This window comes from Periplaneta americana, chromosome 6, assembly GCF_040183065.1.
Source record: "Periplaneta americana isolate PAMFEO1 chromosome 6, P.americana_PAMFEO1_priV1, whole genome shotgun sequence".
NCBI lineage: Eukaryota > Metazoa > Arthropoda > Insecta > Blattodea > Blattidae > Periplaneta > Periplaneta americana.
In genome coordinates this window covers 51,872,143-51,895,905 of record NC_091122.1, presented here as the reverse complement: position 1 = coordinate 51,895,905, position 23,763 = coordinate 51,872,143, and the positions used below count along the sequence as shown (strand labels likewise).

The window sequence follows — 23,763 nt, the reverse complement described above, 5'->3', positions numbered from 1 at the left end:
TAACTACGGAAACAACCTTACAATGACATTTAAATCTCATTATACTTATAGGCGTAACCACAGAAACAGTCTTACAATGACATTTAAATCTCATTCGGAAATAGCCTTACAATGGCATTTAAATCTCATTATACTTATATGCGTAACCACGGAAGTAACCTTACAATGACATTTAAATCTCATTATACTTATATGCGTAACCACAGAAACAACCTTACAATGACATTTAAATCTCATTATACTTATATGCGTAACTACGGGAACAACCTTATAATGACATTTAAATCTCATTATACTTATATGCGTAACCACAGAAACAACCTTACAATGACATTTAAATCTCATTATACTTATATGCGTAACCATAGAAACAACCTTACAATGACATTTAAATCTCATTCGGAAATAACCTTACAATGACATTTAAATCTCATTCGGAAATAATCATTTAAATCTCATTATACTTATATGCGTAACCACGGAAATAACCTTACAATGCCATTTAAATCTCATTATACTTATATTGGTAACCACAGAAACAATCTTACAATGATATTTAAATCTCATTCGGAAATAACCTTACAATGACACTTAAATCTCATTATACTTATATGCGTAACCACAGAAACAACCTTACAATGGCATTTAAATCTCATTATACTTATATGCGTAACCACGGAAACAACCTTAAAATTACATTTAAATCTCATTATACTTCTATGCGTAACCACGGAAATAACCTTAAAATACATTTAAATCTCATTAAATTTTTCCAATAAAACATTAATAAATGTTTTAATCTAATCGTGACGAGAACGCACGTGACTAAAATCGGTGACAGGAAGGTATAATGACGACATCTCCGGTGACGAGAATTCCTAGACCCAATATTTACAGCTGATAGGCTTATATTATAATGGCAATTATAATAAATAAATAAATAAATAAATAAATAAATAAATAAATAAATAAGTAAATAAATAACTGATTAACTTCATAAAATCTTCACTTTGTTAATATTAGTAAAATTGCCTAGTTAATTACTTTCAACGTGATATCCGTCATTGTCCGAAGCCTAGTGAGGTTCCGCACTATCTTCTGGTTTCCTATTCACGTATACCACGTTGAAACTAGTCAGCCAGCTAATTTTTATAATATTAACACAGTAAAGAAGTTACGAAGTTAATCAGTGATTATACAAGTATTAAAAGAGTGTATCCAACAATGAAGATAAATAAATAAATTCAGACGAATTAAAAAAAAAAACTGAGAAACTATTCTTCCGTAATTTGAATCATTTTAAAACAAAATATGAACATAACTAAGATATGAACAGACAGGAATAGAGAAGTATAAAGGTAGATACAGACGGATATAACTGGATATATATACTAGTAGAGTCAAAAAGTAACCGAACATGTGTAGAAATCTTTGTTACAGATGATATAATCATTTGCACAGCACCGCCTTCAAAGTACGCCCCCTGGGCAGTGACACACTGCTGTCAGCGTCCATATCACTTCTCGAAACATTCCTGCAGCCCATCTTTCAACATTTCCTGCAGAGCGCGCGTCGCATAAATTTTCACATCTTCGGTTGACGCAAACCGCCATTCCTTGAGTAGGGATTTGACCTTTGTAAATAGATATAAATCTGCTGGAGCAAGATCTGGAGAACACGGAGGCTGTGGAAGGACAGGTATTTTGTGTTTTGCAAGGAATTCGCTCACCAAGAGCGACCGATGTGCCGGGGCATTGTCATGATAAAGAACCCAATTCTGTCCTTGCCACAAGTTGGGTCTTCTTCGTCGAACCATTTTTCATGGCTTCCTCAGTTATTTCCAGGCAAATGCCGGGATTGTACCTCTTGGAAGTCCGGCCATGGACGGCGATCCTTCACTTAATCCGTAGATGGGCATCGTGCCTCACTTGAGAAATAATGCCTCACTGACCTTCACAGAGCTTATCGCTCTGAGTGACATCATCTTCACAGACCCCTTTTCTCCCTCACGTAGCTCCTAGGCGTGGGCAGGTTCTATATCAGTTTCATAAGCAATATCAGTGGTGGCATAATGGCATTATCAAAGCAGTGTGTACGCGTTAGAAAACGATTATTTCATGAGAAATGGGAGGAAGAGTTTTTTTGCTGTTTAGAAGGGGAGAACATACAATGCATGTTATGCTCGAAAATCCAATTAGGTATTAATAAATTTAACGACATTACTCCTTATGTCATAAAGAACATGCTGAATTAGAAGGTAAGACAAATTAAATGTTATTTTTCGTACTATTCCGAAGAAAATTTATGATCTTAACATTTGCATAGTATACTAAATACGACATTATACCTTGAACACGCTGCATTAAAAGGTACGAGGAATTAAATGTTGTTTGTAGGTATTATTTCCAAAAGAAATTTATAAAAAAAAATATCAAATGTGCGTAGAAAACGAAATATGATTTTCTGAAATTATTTTAGGTCGAGACCGTGCAAATCCATTAAGTAATCTTGAGAAACGCCAGAATATTCACGAAAATAAACGTAGACAACGTGATGGAATATTATTGGCTAGTTACGCAATTTCTCGCCTGTGATTTAAATCAATTCAATGATGGAGAAATATTGAAGAGTTTTATGATTAAAGCTGCCGAATTAATTTGCCAAATTGAATAAAAGTTTTCGAGTCTCTCACGTTAACCAAGCGCTTTTCTAATAATTCGCCACGGACCGCCTTAGCGATTACGATAAGGTGACGCAGGTCACAGCAGTTTATATTTCCCATCCTACTCTGCAGTCTCCTCTCCTAGTAAACAAACTATTTCAAATCGAGTGCCTCACGCAACCGAAAATTGTGCCCATGTATGCCTTAATCCTTTGATATGTGTGAGTGAATGCTGTGTAATGTCTTAAATGTTTGTGTTGTATCGGAGGTGGCCCTGGCATTGAGCTGATCCCTCGTCCGGGGAGGCCCTCCATGTCCTTGTGTGGTCAAAAAAGTATGTATGTGATCCATAGATTAATTCCTCTCCCGACAGGTCGCGGCCCTGTAAGGCCCGGGTGGCGTGGGTCGTATAAATGAACCTAAAAGGGAGAGGTTAAACTAAGGTAAAGAAAGAAAGTATTATTATTATTATTATTATTATTATTATTATTATTATTATTATTATTATTATATTGTTAATTTATTATTAATTGCACTTATTGTGTTTATTATTGTCATTATTGAGTGTAAATAGTTACCAATGCCACCGGGTATTTACCAATTTGCAATGTGAATAAATACATACATACAGTACATACCCACTGGTGATATTGCCACGGAGTGTGATAATGTCACAGGAAATGTCTTGCCTCTCTACTGTAGTATCTTGAAAAGTATTAGAATTTTTACTAAGCTATATTAGGTTAAATCGATGTAGAATTGAACAAAGAATATTATATCCTTTATATATTCTTGGATATATAGATAAGGGTAATGATGGGTGGAAATATATACGGATATACAGTGTGGATGGGAAGATATAATACGTATATATATATATATACGTATTATATCTTCCCATCCACACTGTATATCCGTATATATTTCCACCCATCATTACCCTTATCTATATATCCATCCATGTGCATATATATATATATATATATGCACATGGATGGATGGATAGATAGATAGATAGATAGATAGATAGATAGATAGATAGATAGATAGATAGATAGATAGATAGATAGATAGACAGGTAGGTAGGTAGACAGACAGACAGACAGACAGACAGACAGACAGACAGACAGACAGACAGATAGATAGATAGATAGATAGATAGATAGATAGATAGATAGATAGATAGATTAGATAGATAGATTGGATAGATAGATAGATAGATAGATAGATAGATAGATAGATAGATAGATAGATAGATAGATAGATAGATAGATAGATAGATAGGTAGATAGATAGATAGGTAGATAGATAGATAGATAGATAGATAGATAGATAGATAGATAGATAGATAGATAGATAGATAGATAGATAGATAGATAGATAGATAGATAGATAGATAGATAGATTGGATATATAGATAGATAGATAGATAGATAGATAGATAGATAGATAGATAGATAGATAGATAGATAGATAGATAGATAGATAGATAGATAGATAGATTGGATAGATAGATTGGATAGATAGATTGGATAGATAGATGGATAGATTAGATAGATAGATTAGATAGATAGATAGATAGATAGATAGATAGATAGATAGATAGATAGGTAGATAGGTAGATAGATAGATAGATAGATAGATAGATAGATAGATAGATAGATAGATAGATAGATAGATAGATAGATAGATAGATAGATAGATAGATAGATAGATAGATAGATAGATAGATAGATAGATAGATAGATAGGCAGGCAGGCAGGCAGGCAGGCAAGCAGATAGATAGATAGATAGATAGATAGATAGATAGATAGATAGATAGATAGATAGATAGATAGATAGATAGACAGACAGAGAGATAGACAGATAGACATACGGAGTGGCAGGTGAACAAATGAGTCTTTAGATGGATGTATGGACAGAGAGACAGCTCGATAAATAGAGATTTGGATGAATCGAGACAGACAGGTAATATTTCTTGCCTTTATTACATTTTGTAGCCTTCTATCATTACAGAAATTGATCAGATTTGGAAAACCAGCTAAGATGTGAGCTGCGGAGTGACCCAAGAAATCTGAAGACAGTTCTGTTGACTGTCGAGGCTTTCATAACTCTGCGACGATGAAGATGATAAAAATACATGAATTCTACTGCATCCCGTCGCCATGGCGAGACAAGGAGTCTGCCCCCACACCCCTGTCGATCCCATTATTATAATTAAGTCTGCCTCACCTCCGCGTCGCTGAGTTCCTGACACAAGGGGCTCAAAAGCGTAAACAAAAATGAAGTCATGGTCCGACAGGCCACGTTACTACTAATCGGTTTTGATTTACATTTTCTATGGATATATTAACTACATTACATATTTTATGAAACTGACAACACGAAATATTTTTTTTCGCACATTTTGACGGAAGCAGTATTTCGTACGGAACTGAAGATCAATTAAATTATTTCACATCATTCAATAATTCTATTAATTATCTATTTTAAAACCTGTCCTTTGTTATGGGACGGGGCAGAAAATTACAATTTATGCGCCGGACGGTGGGCCACGCCAAGTTTGATTACATATAAAATGAAGACATATTACACGAACAACATGGACCCAATACTGGACTATGTTCACAAATATCAGAAAAACTGGTTACAGCATGTTAGACGGATGCCCAGAGATTGGATCCCCAGGGCACTCTTGAACTACAAACCAAATGGGAAGACATCGTTTGGACGTATTCCAAAAAGATGGACGGAGAATTTTTTGTAGACAAAACAGTTCTTTAAGCGGTTAGATACAGCTTACAGCAGTAAAATTTTGGAAATATTCAACATATTTTTCCTTCATTACTGTATCTTGTACAATAATGAAAATTAGTATGTGTAAAACATTTACATTAACTTTTTTTTTTCAAAACTCAGTTCACTGTGCAATGATGAAGCGTTTCCCACATAACTAAAAAACTATCCAACATTCTGTGATGAAATTTTTTGTGTATATTTATGCATGTCATAATAATAATATAATAATAAATAAATTTAGCTTGGACCCTTATGAAAAGGTTGCCAGATTTGACAAAGTGCATTACATATAATTTGGAAACACACCTAAAAGGTAAAATGATATACATTTGAAACGGTTAGGGAATCGAATATACAAAATGTCAAAAAAATTTATACCTAAGTAGCGTTTGTGCTCATTTACAGTTAAGATAGGGGGAAAAAATATCATCAGATATACCGCGAGAAAAATAATAATACGGATTTATTGTGATTGATATCTAAACCAATTAACAGCCATCGGTTAAGATAACTTGAAATTTCCATTATTACTCCCATACAAATGATTTCTCAATATCTGAACCGATCCTTTGAGGGCACTAATGGCTATTTCCTTCACAATGCTGTGTGTTAGCCCCAGGTTTTTACATTTGTTGGCAAAGAAGGAGGGTATGGTACCTCGTGCTCCCACCATCAGACCTATTACATCAATGTGGGACAGATACAATATGATGCAAGATCACTTCTCTACCTTTGATAGGATGTCTGATAAAAGATAAATTCATTTAAAAAAATGGTCAAATATCAGTATTTCCTTCTAACACAAAATAAAATAAAATATTTTTTATTAAGAAATGTAGTTTGAAGAGCATGATATTGTAAACATGAGTTTCAGCAATAAAATAAAGAGAGAGAACATGAAAAAGTTAACAAGTTTGTGAGTTATGAAGGAAACACTTCATTACTGCATAGTGAACTGACATCATTTTGAATTTTGTAAAAAAAAAAGAAAAACATAAATAGTTTTTTAAATCGTAAAAATATATATTTTTTTTTTATTATAGGAGGACAGTGTTTTACACATACCAATTTTCATTACTGTACAAGATACAGTAATGGAGGAAAAAAATGCTGAATATTTCCAAAAAATTTACTGCTGTAAGCTATACCTAACCCCTTAAGGACTATAATGTGTTAGGGTGATGATTATGATCTATTTTAAAAATTTCTTTTTTTACTTGTTTTATTATGACGTAAGCACATTTCAGCAAAAAGAACATTACGTCAGAAGAGAATGAAATATAAAATTAAATGTATGTCAAGATATCTTTCGACTGTTGATTACTTAGGACCGGATAGTGTAAAGGCCACCACACACAGAAAGCTAAGCTAAGCTGAGCTACGCAAGCTAAGGAAAAAAGTAGCTCTAATGTAGTTATATGAAATGGCATACACAGAGCGCTATGCTAAGTCAAGATAAGGTAAGACTGTTGCCAAGAAATAAGTGAAACTCTCGTGATTGTACGAATCATTTATTCTTTTGCATTGTATTGTTATACTCTACACAGTGCTGCCAACTTGGAGGTTCCCCCCCCCCCAATTTGGAGAGAAAACACTTCTCCAGGGGGAGGTTTGGGGAGATAAAAATGTTAGGGGATTTTCAGGGGAAATATAAATTTTAAAGGGGTTTTTTGAGGTGTTTTTCTAAACTATGTCATTAGGATTTATTTTTAAAATTAATTATAATAACTACTGTGTAATTGAACAATGAATATCATGATCATGAATCCTTTGTTCGGCCGGTATCGCATTACATTACATATATTATTTTAAGTTATTGATTTAATTTCTTTGGATTTCTCATAATTCGTCCTCGCAGTACGATTTTGTTGGCTCCTGATGCATGGGGACAATATTGTGTTGCATTTTGCAAGTACTGCCACGGTACACTGGAAGTCCACATAACACTTGGATCTTGCAGAGTGCCGACCTTTACTCGGGCAAGCAGACTATTAGGTTCATATAATACTAGGGTGCCACGACAGCTCTGCTGGCAGCGCTGCTAGCGTCTATAGGATCTGCCGCTTCTGATGACAACTAAGATGCCAGCGTAAGTCACACTCTCAAAATGGATGTTCAAGTGTTAATACTTATTGCCTGTATTCGTCGTCGTTGAAGTAAAAAGAAAGGGAAAATAAACTATAGCCGCGAAGCTGTTATTCCCGGCGTGACTCTTCCTCTTTGCTTACGTCTTAGGAAGTGAAGGCTCTATAAAGTCTAGATAGGTAGTTCTTTCGTTGCCGAGCTACCAGACGAGGAATCTATTTGCCACACCGTTAAACATTATCATGTCGTAGCTCCTAATATAATAAATCAAACGCACTGTAATTCATCAAATAATTGAGCTGCAAATAACGTCCTCGTGTGCTTTCTGCGACCGCCAACGAAAGAGCCAAAATGGCTGGTGATTATATTAAGTATTTATCGAGCCTTAAGAAATGAATAACGTCTTCATCAGCGAATCACAAGACGCACACATTTAAATATAGCCGATCTGAAACGTGATTGGCTGCCGCAAATTAGAGCGACGGGACTATAAAAATGTTATTCATAGCTGCTCACGAGACTGGCAATTGTTGCGTTTAGTATTTACTATAAAATGAAATCTAATTAAGAAAACATAGATATAGAATATAAAAGAAATGAAAATCAGTTGTATCATAAGCATAAATTTAAATTGAGAAAATTGTTTAACTGTATTTTACTGCAGACACTATTGTTGTGTAGACCATGTCTTAAGCAAGACACGGAGAACACGTGTGCAACGCGACGATGGCCGGGAGAGAGCGTCATAATAATATAATACGAGTAATGAGAGAGCAAATGAGAAAATATGCTTGTAATTTGTAATATTCTTTCACTCTTAAAACTAAAGAAAAAATATATTTTACTAACAAATTCAAATTAGTGTAACTTTGAAAATATTGAGATTAGGACACATGTTTATATGACATTTTTTGCTCAGAATGTCTTCGGAAATAAGCTCCGTAAGTGACGGTAAATCCTCGTGGATCACCCTGTATAAACATCACTTCAATGACAAGAGATGAAGCTTCTTTTTCGATACGATTCATAAATACATGGTTATACACTGCGATACATTTGAGGATCATGGGGAAAATGCAGACATAAACTGGTATCTGTTATATAAATTGCATTATATTTATTATATTTATGTCATTGTATGATGCGTGTAATGTAATCAATACATGTTGTGTTACATAGAATCGTCCACTAGTGGAATATCATTTCAACCGTACTTAACAATTGTTTGAATTAGATTTACAGTTCATTCAATTACTATGATGTCCAACATGATATGCTAGTTGTTTATCTGAATGGAGTGTCATTGTTTACGTGATGTACCACAGCGCCATCATTTGTTTTTGAAATGTATGGTCGAAGAGCATGCAACTTGATGCCAAAGTACTGTCGGTGACTCAGGAGAAGATGAGAGCGGACTGAGGAGGAAGGGATGTGAACAGATAACGTAAGACAACGCGGGCAATATTTGTACTGCAGTAAGCGGAAACATTAGGTCGCCTTCTGTTCAACTTCGCTTTAATTTCCATACGCATTGTTACTCATGTTTCCTGTACGAGTAATAACCTGGCTACTGGGATGCTTATCTGAGCGATGTTTATAATAATCAACAGCGATAGTCAAGAAGGTCACATTCTTTCCGCTCGTCTTCTCCTGAGTAACGGACAGTAGATTTTGTCGCAGCTCTGCTTAAGAGGGATCCTAAAGGATGTGATGTGTCACAGAAAACCAGCTAGGCTATATTCGTGGAGCGACAAGAAGAAACTGAAGTGGCGTGTGCAATTATTACAATGGACACAATGATTAAAGGTGCACATGGAATAATTAATCGAACCCAAAAGTGTCTGGATGCTATTGGGAAATACTTCGAGCACTTGTTGTGATAGTTGTTAAACATGTCTCACAGCCATCCCTCGAACCCCTTTGCAGCTACGATTATATATACGTAAAACAATCAGAAAATAAATACTTTTAATAATATGTATTTTATAGGGTGCGGCAGTGGAATATGACAGTTTTTATAGCCCTCTTGTGGGACACTCAGGACGAATTATAAGAAAACTCATATACTGGAAATAATCTAGTAAAATGCAATTTATCAATGTCTGATTACATTTTAAAAACTATATTTCGTAAGTAGTCTCCATGGCAGTGGCGGTGCGTCAATAAGAGCACAAGAGCACGTGAACACCTTGTTTCCATTAATGCACGACTAGTTTTATTGTTTAATACCGTATTGACGCAGTGGGGATGTATAATATCAGAATCGAGTATTTTAAACTTCCCGCATCTTGCATGAACTTCTTATGTAAACTTGGCAACATCCGTTCACGTACAAGCCGTGCTCTTTTCAAGAAGGTTACAGGAATTTCACGTATGCGCGGAAGAAAATTGTCTTTCGCTGGCCGCTTATGACTCGTCAAGAGCACAAAGCGTTAAGCGAACAGTGAATCTATCCCACAGATGTCGAGTGAATCGGTGCCTATCGTTCACGTGCTATATCTAGAGGAGGAAATCTAATAGTCTCTATTTTAGCCTGAAGGTGTCCGCATCTCTCACTGTCGGAACGTTTACTTTATGTGGATGTGTGTACAGTGCTGCTACGAGAGTGAATTACTATACTTTAGTGTTGGCATAATAGCATAGTTTGGCTTTCAAACACGTGCTGGCTGAATGTGAAGGTGGTATGAATTTAAATATATGTATGGTGGCATATATTATTTAAGAATAATATTTACTGGCATGTATTTATAGTAATCAATCTATGCGATTGGGATTACAGTACTGGTATAGGCTATAGTGTATCAGTGTGTTGTGAATCAAAATATATTACTGAACACACGCTTTTGTAAATAACGACACTGTGGTATGTATTAATTTTTAACAAACGTAAACAATGAATTCTGTTCAAGTAATTTTGAACAGTAAAGAACTGGGTAAACTGGCTTACGAGGAAAAATTGGAAATAAAAAGACTGAGTTTCATTATTATTATTATTATTATTATTATTATTATTATTATTATTATTATTATATGTTTTGAATTTATGTACGGTTTTTTCGATAGTGACACATTGGAATCATGACATTTCATATTAGGCTAAACGTACGATTTCAAATTCTCTTCAATTTTGCAACACAAATTGTGAACACACATAATATTTTTCACGAGCCGCCACTGCTCCACGGCAACGAATACATTCCTGCAATCTGCTATGAAAGTTCTGCATAACTCGCCCCAACAAAACAGGTTCGATGGCACTAATTTCGTTCCTAATAACTACAATCTAAAAATATCACACAGGAAAACTAAAGTATTTGGCTTCTGCGGAAATAATACAATAAGAACTAAAATTGTAATAGAGGATAAGATGATTGAACAAGTAAATTCTTTTACTTACCTTGGATGCGATCTCTCTTACATATCCTCCACAGACGTAGAAAACAAGTTAAATAAATTTTTAAGACTTATTGGTACAATTAAACGTACACTCATAAATAAAGTCGACAGAAAAACTGTACTCAAATTTTACAAGACACTGGCAATTCCGACATTGTTATATGGTTCAGAATCTGTGGATTCTGACTAGAGCCCAACAGAGAAGAATTGAGGCCGCTGAGATGAGACTCTTAAGACCACTAACAGGATTTAGACTACAGGACCGTAAGAGAAACGAAGATATACGTTGAGAACTGAATATCGAGAGTGTAATAACTATAATTGAAAAATATAGAAATAATTGGTACGACCATATAACAAGAATTAGGGATAGAGGGAATAACACAAAAGTTAACAAATCACCGAAATAGGTGGATGGAACATCTAGAAAGGATGGAGGATCACCGAATCCCCAAGAAAGCTTTCCAGTATGCTCCAAGAGGAAGGAGAAATGTTGGTCGTCCTAGGTTTCGTTGGAGAGAACAATTCTAATGGGGACGGAACGGGCCTACCGGCTCAACCCGTGATGTTGATGATGATGATGATATAACAAGAATGCCCAACGACAGGATACCTTTCAGAACATGGTGTTACAGACCTACACGAAGAAGACGAGTGGGAAGACCAAAGAGACGTTGGAGAGACCAGTTTGATGGATAAAATTCTGGAGGCGGAACAGGCCATCGGCCTAAACCTTGAAGTTATTGATGATGATGATGATGATGTTTTGTTTCAGCTGGGTGATGGTGCGAGGCTTGTTGCGGTACACCCTACTTTTGAGATAACACCATAGGAAGTAATCAGCGCACACTGCTCATGGTTCAACGAACTGTCTGCGAAACATGTTTCCAGGACGAATAATAATTTCACGATTTGGAGACACTGCCTGACCGCCAAGATCTCCTGACCTGACTGCAGCTCATTACTTCCTATGGGGTTATCTCAAAAGTAGGGCGTATCGCAACAAGCCTCGCACCATCATCCAGCTGAAACAAACACGGATGAGCCAATGGGAACAGTAGACAAGCTCAGAGATTGTATCATACAAATACCCACGTAGGAGACATCCGGACCATATCATTTTTCCACGACTGTTCCAAAAGTTAAGGGAAGGAGGGCACGTGGTGCCAAATTACAGTTCCATTTCCACACAACTATTTTTGCTTATAACTTTCGACTCAGTCATTTCCGGACCATGGTTCCTTATCTCAAATTGATACATGTGCCCTTCGCCATCATCCCTGAAAATTTGTAACACCAACTCGGAAACACCCTGTATAATGATTTAGGATAAAACCATGCTTAATAAACTAAAAAATTGATAGGACTAATTTATATAGATAATGTGGAAGCAAATTGTTACTCCCTCCAGGAAAAAGTATGCAAATGCATGAATTTTCGGGCCCTAGTTATAACAGTTATTTTCGAAGTCCGTAATCTGGGAGATTTTTTCTTTTTTTACTTTTTTATTTTTCTAAATCGGATTTACTCGATGCGCGTCACACGGAGATGTGAAATTCTTGGAACAAGAGATCCACAGCTGGGCGTCTGCTCTCATCGCCGATCTGTTTGCTCTTCGCTTCCACCTGATCGAGCACTTCGACACCCTCTGACCTTATTTCTTGGCTCTGATCCACGTCTTCTCCCCTCCTACAGAGTAAGGTCACTGTCGTAAAAATCAGAACATATGAGTCCAGTACTTTCGGCTCAGACTTACGATCTGCATTACATGCAACTTATCACACAATCGGTTTCACCGTTGAAGCTCTTTCTTTTTATTGACACTTCAAACACGAAATTCTAATTAAGGTTATACTACCATCTGATTTCTTGCACGTTGTTCAATAATTGAACTTACAGAATAATAATAATAATAATAATAATAATAATAATAATAATAATAATAATAATAATAATAATACGAATAATAATAATAATACTTATGGCTTACCACAAATATTATCAGAAAATACAGGCCCTAAATTTCTAAAATTTTATGAGTAAATGAACTCACAATTGGACAAACATTACAAGGTACCACAACAAGACTTATTAGAACTTAAATATCAGCTAAAAGTATAAGAAAGGTTACTAATACTATTTTTCAAACCAGTTTTATCAGAGTATGAAAAAAAAATCTGCAGTTACATCATTTGGTAACTATAAAATTGTTATGGTCTCTCTGACATCTTTAATATTTTTCCTGCATGTAATAAACACTTATTTCTGAAAAGTAGACTACTCTCAGACATGTAAGGATCGTTTATTTTAATACGATTAATTTTTTATTTGTCCTATATAAAATATATTGAAATTTACATAACATTTTTTTACCTAATTTGTCTATTTTCAGAGAAATGGGCATTACTGTAGTCTACCTTTTGCATAAATGCATGTTAAATCAGTGTATAACATTTCAGAATTATATCTCTAATGGTTGTGGAGTTATGAAATAATATGTGTAACAATTTTCAAATTTTGGAAAATTTAATTTAGAGCACAAAGTGAATTCTTAAAAATATTATTAGTAATCTTTTTTATTCTTTTATCAGATATTTAAGTTTTAATAAGTCTTGTTGTGATACCACATAATTTTTATCCAATTCTGAGTTCATTTCCTTATAAAATTTTAGAGATATACAGCCTGCATTTTATGATAATATTTGTGGTCGTTCATTTACATATACCCTTAAAGAAGTCGGAGTTCATTGCCGTCCTCACATAAGCCCGCCATCGGTCTCTATCCTGAGCAAGATTAATCCAGTCTCTACAGTCATATCCCAACTCCCTCAAATCCATTTTAATATTATCCTCCCATCTATGTCTCGGCCTCATCAAAAGTCTTTTTCCCTCCGGCCTCCCAACTGACACTCTATATACATTTCTGGATTCGCCCAACGTGCTACATTCCCTGTTCATCTCAAACGTCTGGATTTAATGTTCCTAATTATGTCAGGTGAAGAATACAATGCGTGCAGTTCTGTGTTGTGTAACTTTCTCCATTCTCCTGTAACTTCATCCCTCTTAGCCCCAAATATTTTATTATGGATCCGGTGCTGTGGATTGAATTCGGCGTAGCTCAGTGGTCAGAGCTCTTGGTACGTAGAACCAAGGATCCGGGTTCGATCCCCGGCGCCGGAGCGAATTTTTCTCCTCAAATATTAATTGTCAACATTACAGAGATTATTCTGTAGGACAAATTAATAAATACATAATATTCTCATAGCTAGCAGTGCATCATAACTGCGGAATCCCGGCCAAATAAGTCACTCAACTGAGTGCGCTCCTAGTATAATGGCAGTTGACACTAGACATATACGTCAACATATAGGCCTTTGCCTAACTTGGAGTCAGGCCACAAAGGGAAACACTGAAGGAGGAAGATTGGATGCGGTGCTGTGAATTGAATTCGGCGTAGCTCAGTGGTCAGAGCGCTTGGTACATAGAACCAAAGACCCGGGTTCGATCCCCGGCGCCGAAGCGAATTTTTCTTCTCAAATATTAATTGCCCAAATATTTTGCTAAGAACCTTATTCTCAAAAACCCTTAATCTCTGTTCCTCTATCAAAGTGAGAGTCAAAGTTTCACAACGATACACAACAACCGGTAATACAACTGTTTTATAAATTCTAACTTTCAGATTTTTTGACAGCAGACTAGATGACAAAAGCTATGTTCCTCAGTAGGGTGAATTATAAAACAGCGAAATTAATACTAACACAAATAAGCATATATATATATATATATATATATATATATATATATATATATATATATATATAAATAATCATATAAATAAATGAAAAGAAATAAAATATACTTGTTTATTCACAGGATGTGAAGTGACTGCAAGGACATACGTCAAGCAAAATTAGAAAGGCGGTAATTTAATTTCTTACAAAACAAACTGTACTCTCACAGTGCCATCTCATCCCATGGGTCATGACGTCATGTATAGTCTGTGCGTCTCAAACTTCAGTCTCGTAAATCGGTGACCCTAGGCCGCAATCTGGTCATCACTGTCCAGCGACCACCTCACCTCTCTTACCCTCAAAAGTTTCTGGAACAATTTCTAAATCCGTAATGCCGAAGTGCGTCCATATAATAGTCGGTTGTAGGTGCTGTCGCGGAATTCTGTTGGAAGAAGAGAACTCTAAAATACAAATTATAAGAAGTTATCCACATTGCGTGTAAGAACTGTAAACAGCATCCGGGAAAATATGGTCTCCATTTATCAACAGAAACTGCAGCAAGTGATGCGTCATTTATAAAAAAAAAAGTGCGACAAATGCCTGGAATAAAAAGGCAGACAATTTCAGCATATCTTTTCTTAATTTTAGGGAAAAATAACGTTTCATATTTAGAAATATTGTACTGTATTTTAATGGTTTGAGATGTAGGTATCGAATTACCGATACTGCGCTATATATTATCCATAGCATGCTGTTTGCATAACCGAAGACCGCGACGGCTCGGCAGAAAGCCGGGTTACCGCGTTGCAGTTTCTCTACATTGTTTTCTACCATCTATTCACCTAGTACAGCGTTTCTCAAACTATGGTCTGCAGACCACTTGTGGTCCTCGAGGTCTGCCCTTGTGGTCTTTCAAAACAGACAGAAAAAAAAATAAAATTCGAACGAATTGCGTATCACACTGTAGCTTAAGATTTCAGAGTTTGGAAATGACACATGGCAATCGAATTTCACTTTTTCTCCCAGTACAGACATTTTATGAAATTTATTACCCTACCCATCTATCGACTTCCCACTCTACTCTTAGCAACAAAACAGGGATTTAAAGCACTATATACGTGGTGTTTCTCGACATCTTTTCCCTGCACATCTGGTGCCGCGCCTGCAACCCAGCCGGGGACTACCCGAATTGATAACAGAGGACCAAAGTACTGAACCTTAATTCAATTTTAAAATATAAGTATACTGGTATTAAAACATGCGGCAGAAATGATAAATTTGCTTTCGAAGGGAACAAGAGTAAGGTGGTCCTCGGAACTGTTCTGACTTTAAAAAGTGGTTCCCACTTCAAAAAAGTTTGAGAAACGCTGACCTAGTATACAATAATTCTGGATTTTCTGACCAGGTAACAAGCTGAAGTTTCACTGCCACGCAGTTGTTTACTTGAGACCTTTCGACAGTAGGAAGCTTGTAAGCTCCGGGACATCCTTGTTGCTTACTACTTGGCAACACTGAGAAGAGAGTACCAATTAGCGCGAGTTCATTCCGAGTCACGATTAGGACGGGGGAGCGGACCTAGGCTAACAGATCGGCAGTTGCGGTCTGGACATGAAGACTCAGGCCGGAAATCACTAGGTCACGGGTTCGATGTCCGATGGTTGCGAGAGAGAGTGTTACTAGCTGCCCAATGGTAGGCAGAAGCATTGGACTGGGAAAGCTATGGCTCGCAGATAACACTGTGTAACAAATTTTAACTCTTTTTTTTTGCGCTGTGCATGTGATACATGCTTTCTATATAATTTGAGCCTCCTGAATACGAATATGACAAAAAAAACTGTTGTCGGTTACGGTTTTTGAGAAATTTTCGAATTTATATCTATTCAAAATACTGCTTTATATAATGAAAATAAGGTTAAATATTCACTGTTCAGAAGATTACAGCTTTGTTTTTCTGCATTTTCTATTATACTGGGCATCAGGTGAATCACGAGATAGAGTTCAACAGCAGTCTGCTAGCATATTGGCACTCCACTGTCTTGGTATCTTTTTTCCATAGTTGAAATTTCTTGATGAAAGAGCTCACCATGCTCATCACTGAAATCGTCACAATTCTCGTGGAAAAAGTCAAGATGGAAGTGAATTTTCAGGCACATGTTACAACCCATAGTTTCATACACCAACAGTACATTTTGCACTAGTTCTTCATAGTTCTCACTTCTACTGTTACCCAGAAAATTTAATACAACCTCCTTGAATGCAATCCAGGCGGTTTTCTTTTTTCCTTCCAACAAAGATTCGAAGTGATTGTCCTTCATTATTTCTCTAATTTGTGATCCATTGAAAACTCCCTCTTTTATTTTAGAGTCACTATTAGCAGGACATTTTTCCTGGATATGTTTAAATGTTTCAGTTTTATGATTGATCTCTTTAACAAAATTCTTTATTAACCCTAACTTAATGTGTGAAGGTGGTAAGATTATTTTACTTTGAAATACAAGGGGTTTATGTATAATATTTTTCTTCCCTGGCTCTAGTGATTATCGTTTTATTTTATAATGCTTATCTCGAGAGCGACTGTCCCATTCGCACAGAAAGCGGCAACATTTTGTGTAGCCTAATTGTATTCCAAGAAGCAATGCTGAAACCTTCAAATCCGCACATATAAAACATTCGTAATTTGAATACTATCATTTAAGCACACTTTCAAAAAATACACGTCTTACACAGAATACTAACACCACGGAAATCTCCTGGTAAACTTAAGCGATTTCATATAGCCTATCGAATCTGTTTCTCCCCCTTCAAATGAAACCGAAAACGACAGTAAAATGATTTCCGTTTCTAGAAGTCGTTTTGACAAGATGGTCTATTGCAAAATATAAAGTACAGTAATGTCATTAAAGCTCACAGTGAAAGAAATGCACATTTCAAGTAAAATCAGGTAAACTCAAGCAAATTTATACCGCGAACCTGTTTCCCCCCCTCCAAACCGACTCGTAAAAGAGCAATAAAATAATTTCCGTTTCTATAAGTGCTCCTAACATGGTGGCCTACTTATACTAATATTGTTTTCACATAATGGGTCGTCACATTTGTAAAATAAAATAGTTACACACGAAATACGGCGATTTTTAAATAGAATGCATAGGAAATGAATCTTGAAAACCCGAACTGGTGGAACATTTTGCTTGTTATTTTTTTAATTCTGAAGGTCGAAATTAGTAAGAATTTGTTAGTTTTGTGTCTGGCGAAAAATGGCTGTTGGCCAGTGTAAACTAAAACCTGGTGCTTATTCCACTATTAAACTTTTTAACTTTTCACTCTGCACTTTTCATTGCAGTTTCTGTTCCACTATCACTTTTCAAAACTGGTTTGCATCGTGAAAAGTGAAAAGGAAAAGTAAGGGAAACTTTTTAAATATATTAGCCTACTTTGTTCCACCATTACAAACATTTTGAAAAGTGCAAAGACATATGTTGAAAAGTGAACGGGATTTTGCAAAGAACAAACTCTCTTCGCTATTAAGATTAAATTCATTATATTCGGTACTTACTTACTTACTGGCTTTTAAGGAACCCGGAGGTTCATTGCCGCCCTCACATAAGCCTGCCATTGGTCCCTATCCTGAGCAAGATTAATCCATTCTCCCTCAAATCCATTTTAATATTATCTTCCCATCTACGTCTCGGCCTCCCCAAAGATCTTTTTCCCTCCGGCCTCCCAACTAACACTCTATATGCATTTCTGGATTCGCCCATACGTACTACATGCCCTGTCCATCTGAAACGTCTGGATTTAATGTTCCTAATTATGTCAGGTGAAGAATACAATGCGTGCAGTTCTGCGTTGTGTAACTTTCTCCATTCTCCTGTAACTGCATCCCTCTTAGCCCCAAATATTTTCCTAAGCATCTTATTCTCAAACACCCTTAACCTATGTTCCTCTCTCAAATTGAGAGTCCAAGTTTCACAACCATAAAGAACAACCGGTAATATGACGTTACGAAACCTCAAAATAAGCCTCGACCACAGCAAAGGCATAAGGTTATGAGATTTGGTACTTGGAATGTTACAAGTCTATATAGAACAGGAGGGGTAACATTAGTAGCAAAAGAACTAGCTAGATATAGAATAGACTTTGTGGGAGTACAAGAGGTTAGGTTAGATGGGAACGGCATAACACAAATAGGAGATTACTTGTTGTAGTCTATTATGGGGAAGGAAACGATAATCATCAATTAGGAACAGAATGCTTTGTTCATAAAAGAATAAAATCATCAGTAAAAAAGGTCGAATTCATCAGTGACAGGTTACCGTATTTAGTACTTAAGGGTAGATGGTGCGATATCGTAGTTATAAATGCTCACACCCCTACAGAAGAGAAAGACGACCAAATAAAGGATAACTTCTATGAGAAATTGGAACACACTTTTGATCAGAATAATTTCATGGGAAAAATTGTTCCGGGGCCGGGTATCGATCCCGGGACCTCTGGTTGAACGTACCAGCGCTCTGCCAACTGAGCTACCCGGGAAGTCCACCCGACGCCGTCTATATTTGCATAATATATACGTCACTGTGTACGTTAACAGAAAACCACAATTCCAGTCACACAGAGTTTGTGTGCACTCGATGTGGGTCTCTGGCGTTTCGTCAGCCCACGCGAGTTGTGTGGATATAAAGGGAAAAGTTGAGACGGCGTCGGGTGGACTTCCCGGGTAGCTCAGTTGGCAGAGCGCTGGTACGTTCAACCAGAGGTCCCGGGATTGATACCCGGCCCCGGAACAATTTTTCCCTTGAAATTATTCAAATCTGCTTTACAGGAAGCTTTACCTGAAAGACTAGATTTACACTTTTGATCAGTTACCTAGATATCACATGAAAATTTTACTGGGAGATTTCAATGCTAAAGTAGGACGGGGGGATATTTTAAAACCAACTATTGGAAAAGAGAGCCTACACGTAACTAGTAATGATAATGGAGTTAGGTTAGTCAACTTTGCCACATCAAAAAATTTAACTGTCAAAAGGACAACATTTCCCCATAAGAATATACACTATATTCGGTATATTAAAAATAATTGAGAGAATAAATATAAAAAGAAAATATTTACTACTCCCATTAAGTTAATCAAATGACGAAGAATGCCCCCAAAAGAGTTACATAAATTCAGGATGAATTTCAATAACTATTTCTCGATTCTGAGAATGTTTTTTAATTATGCCAACTCAAGCAGATTATGTTTTTGAAAGAAATCGGCCTGTTCTAGAACCAAAAATAAGAAGTTAATCTCTTTCATACAAAGAGCAATTATTCATATGTCTTCTTGGCTAGGAAATGGAGCACGACATGAAGTTGTAAAGGCTACGCAGAACGAAATGAAAAGTGCAAAGCAGTTCTTTAATTTATGGAGGAACAGAAAAACTTTTGACTTCTCAAAAGCTGAAAAGTGAAAGTGAAAGTGAAATATTGGGAAGTTGCAAAATTTAATTATAGATCAAGCTACTGCTTATGTTCATAAATATTTGAATTCATGATTAAAAAAATGGATGTAATGAAATCCTTTGGTAATTCAGTGCTAGAAAACGGACTTCTTACTGTGCGAACTCGAATTCGTTACTTATGGTGGACAAAATCAGAGAATGAAGGCTTCTTTTCATTCAATATTGCCACGGAATAACTTGCTCTATATAGAGTGCAATAAAAATACGAGGAAAAACTTCAGCAATGAATTTCTAATACACAGAGAAGAAAAACAGGTTATAACAACATAGGCGCGAATCCTCGGCCTCATCGCGCCAAACACCATCTCGCTATCACCAATCTCATCGAAGCCAAATAACCTAGTAGTTGATACAGCGTCGTTAAATAACGGAGTAAAAACAACTAGGTTCGGAAATGATTGGTTTCTGAATTATCAGACTTTCTAGTAGTATCTTAGTACACTTCATAAGAGATGGAATCCAGAATTCTCATAACCAGTACGTGTGGTCAGACACAAATTCCACTGAAACAGTTCAATCTTCTCACTATTAGAGTTCTCCATCGACATCTGGGCCCGATTGTTGCTGATTAACTTGTTGGGATAACACGTACTTCCGAACAGGCTTACAGGGTGGAACTGCAGAGATTTCTTGTGCAACATATTGCCTGCTTCCTTGGACGACATCCTTCGAGGGATGCATTTCATGCACGACGCCGCTGCCGCATATTTTAATATTGGTACCCGCAGGCACCTTAAAGAATGTTATAATGGTCGCTGGATACATACAGGTGGACCAACTTCTTGGCCTCCACACTCACCTGATTTAAACCCATCGTACTTATTTCTGTTGGTGTATTCGATTGCTGCGGATGATGCAACTCTCCATGAGCAAATTGTGGCAGTCTGCCAAACAATACGCACTAAGCTAGGAATTTTTAAGCGTTTTCGGAACTCACTCACTTACTCACTCACTCACTCACTCACTCACTCACCCGCTCCCCAATTCATTCATTCACTGACTTTATACATCATTCATTGACTCATTGAAGTCATCCGCTATTTTCATTCATTCATTCATTCATTCATTCATTCATTCACTCACTTCAAACATCATTCATTGACGCTTTGAACTCATCCGCTACCTTCATTCTTTCATTCATTCATTCATTCATTCATTCATTCATTCACTCACTTCATACATTCACTCACTTCAAACATCATTCATTGACGCTTTGAACTCATCCGCTACCTTCATTCGTTCATTCATTCATTCATTCATTCATTCACTCACTTCATACATTCACTCACTTCAAACATTATTCATTGACGCTTTGAACTCATCCGCTACCTTCATTCATTCATTCATTCACTCATTCATTCACTCACTTCATACATTCACTCACTTCAAACATCATTCATTGACGCTTTGAACTCATCCGCTACCTTCATTCGTTCATTCATTCATTCATTCACTCACTTCATACATTCACTCACTTCAAACATAATTCATTGACGCTTTGAACTCATCCGCTACCTTCATTCATTCATTCACTCACTTCATACATTCACTCACTTCAAACATAATTCATTGACGCTTTGAACTCATCCGCTACCTTCATTCATTCATTCATTCACTCACTTCATACATTCACTCACTTCAAACATCATTCATTGACGCTTTGAACTCATCCGCTACCTTCATTCGTTCATTCATTCATTCACTCACTCATTCACTCACTTCATACATCATTCATTGACGCTTTGAACTCATCCGCTACCTTCATTCGTTAATTCATTCATTCATTCATTCATTCATTCATTCACTCACTCACTCACTCATTCACTCACTTCATACATTGACATCATTCATTGACGCTTTGAACTCATCCGCTACCTTCATTCATTCATTCATTCATTCATTCATTCATTCATTCATTCATTCATTCACTCACTTCATACATTCACTCACTTCAAACATAATTCATTGACGCTTTGAACTCATCCGCTACCTTCATTCATTCATTCATTCACTCACTTCATACATTGACGCTTTGAACTCATCCGTTACCTTCATTCATTCATTCATTCATTCACTTCATACATCATTCATTGACGCTTTGAACTCATCCGCTACCTTCATTCGTTCATTCATTCATTCACTCACTCACTCACTCACTCACCCGCTCCCCAATTCATTCATTCACTGACTTTATACAACATTCACTGACTCATTGAACTCATCCGCTACATTCATTCATTCATTCATTCATTCATTCATTCACTCACTTCAAACATCATTCATTGACGCTTTGAACTCATCCGCTACCTTCATTCGTTCATTCATTCATTCATTCATTCACTCTCATTCACTCACTTCATACATCATTCATTGACGCTTTGAACTCATCCGCTACCTTCATTCGTTCATTAATTCATTCATTCACTCTCATTCACTCACTTCATACATCATTCATTGACGCTTTGAACTCATCCGCTACCTTCATTCGTTCATTCATTCACTCACTCACTCACTCATTCACTCACTTCATACATCATTCATTGACGCTTTGAACTCATCCGCTAACTTCATTCATTCATTCATTCATTCACTCACTTCATACATCATTCATTGACTCATTGAACTCATCGGTTACCTTAATTAATTAATTAATTCATTCATTCACTCACTACATACATCATTCATTGACGCATTGAACTCATCCGCTACATTCATTCATTCATTCATTCACTCACTTCATTGACTTGAACTCATCCGTTTCCTTCATTCATTCATTCACTCATTCACTCACCCACTTCATACATCATTCATTGACTCATCCACTACATTCATCCATTCACTCACTTCATGCTTCATTGACTTGAACTCATCCGTTTCCTTCATTCATTCATTCACTCACTTCATTGACTCGAATTCATCCGTTTCCTTCATTCATTCATTCACTCACCCACTTCATACATCATTCATTGACTCATCCACTACATTCATTCATCCATTCACTCACTTCATGCTTCATTGACTTGAACTCATCCGTTTCCTTCATTCATTCATTCATTCATTCACTCACCCACTTCATACATCATTCATTGACTCATCCACTACATTCATTCATTCATTCATTCACTCACCCACTTCATACATCATTCATTGACTCATCCACTACATTCATTCATTCATTCATTCATTCATTCATTCATTCAGTCATTCACTCACTTCATACTGCATTGACTTTAACTCATCCGTTACATTCATTCATTCATTCATTTCATACATCATTCATTGACTAATCCGCTACATTCATTCATTCAGTCATTCACTCACTTCATACTTCATTGACTTTAACTCATCCGTTACCTTCATTCATTCATTCATTTCATACATCATTCATTGACTAATCCACTACATTCATTCATTCAGTCATTCACTCACTTCATACTTCATTGGCTTTAACTCATCCGTTACCTTCATTCATTCATTCATTTCATACATCATTCATTGACTAATCCTCTACATTCATTCATTAATTCATTCAGTCATTCACTCACTTCATACTTAATTGACTTTAACTCATTCGTTACCTTCATTC

The 23,763-nt window shown here is 36.3% G+C and overlaps 1 protein-coding gene and 1 non-coding gene across 10 annotated transcripts in view; one reads left to right on the top strand and one right to left on the bottom strand.

The window, feature by feature from the left end:
* The window catches only part of LOC138701333 (band 3 anion transport protein-like), a 734,049-nt gene that overhangs the window by 129,678 nt on the left and 580,608 nt on the right, over nt 1-23,763 (bottom strand). The window lies entirely within an intron of this gene.
* Nucleotides 14,390-14,462, top strand: TRNAY-AUA (transfer RNA tyrosine (anticodon AUA)). Its single transcript has one exon. It is a non-coding gene; the product is annotated as a tRNA-Tyr (tRNA).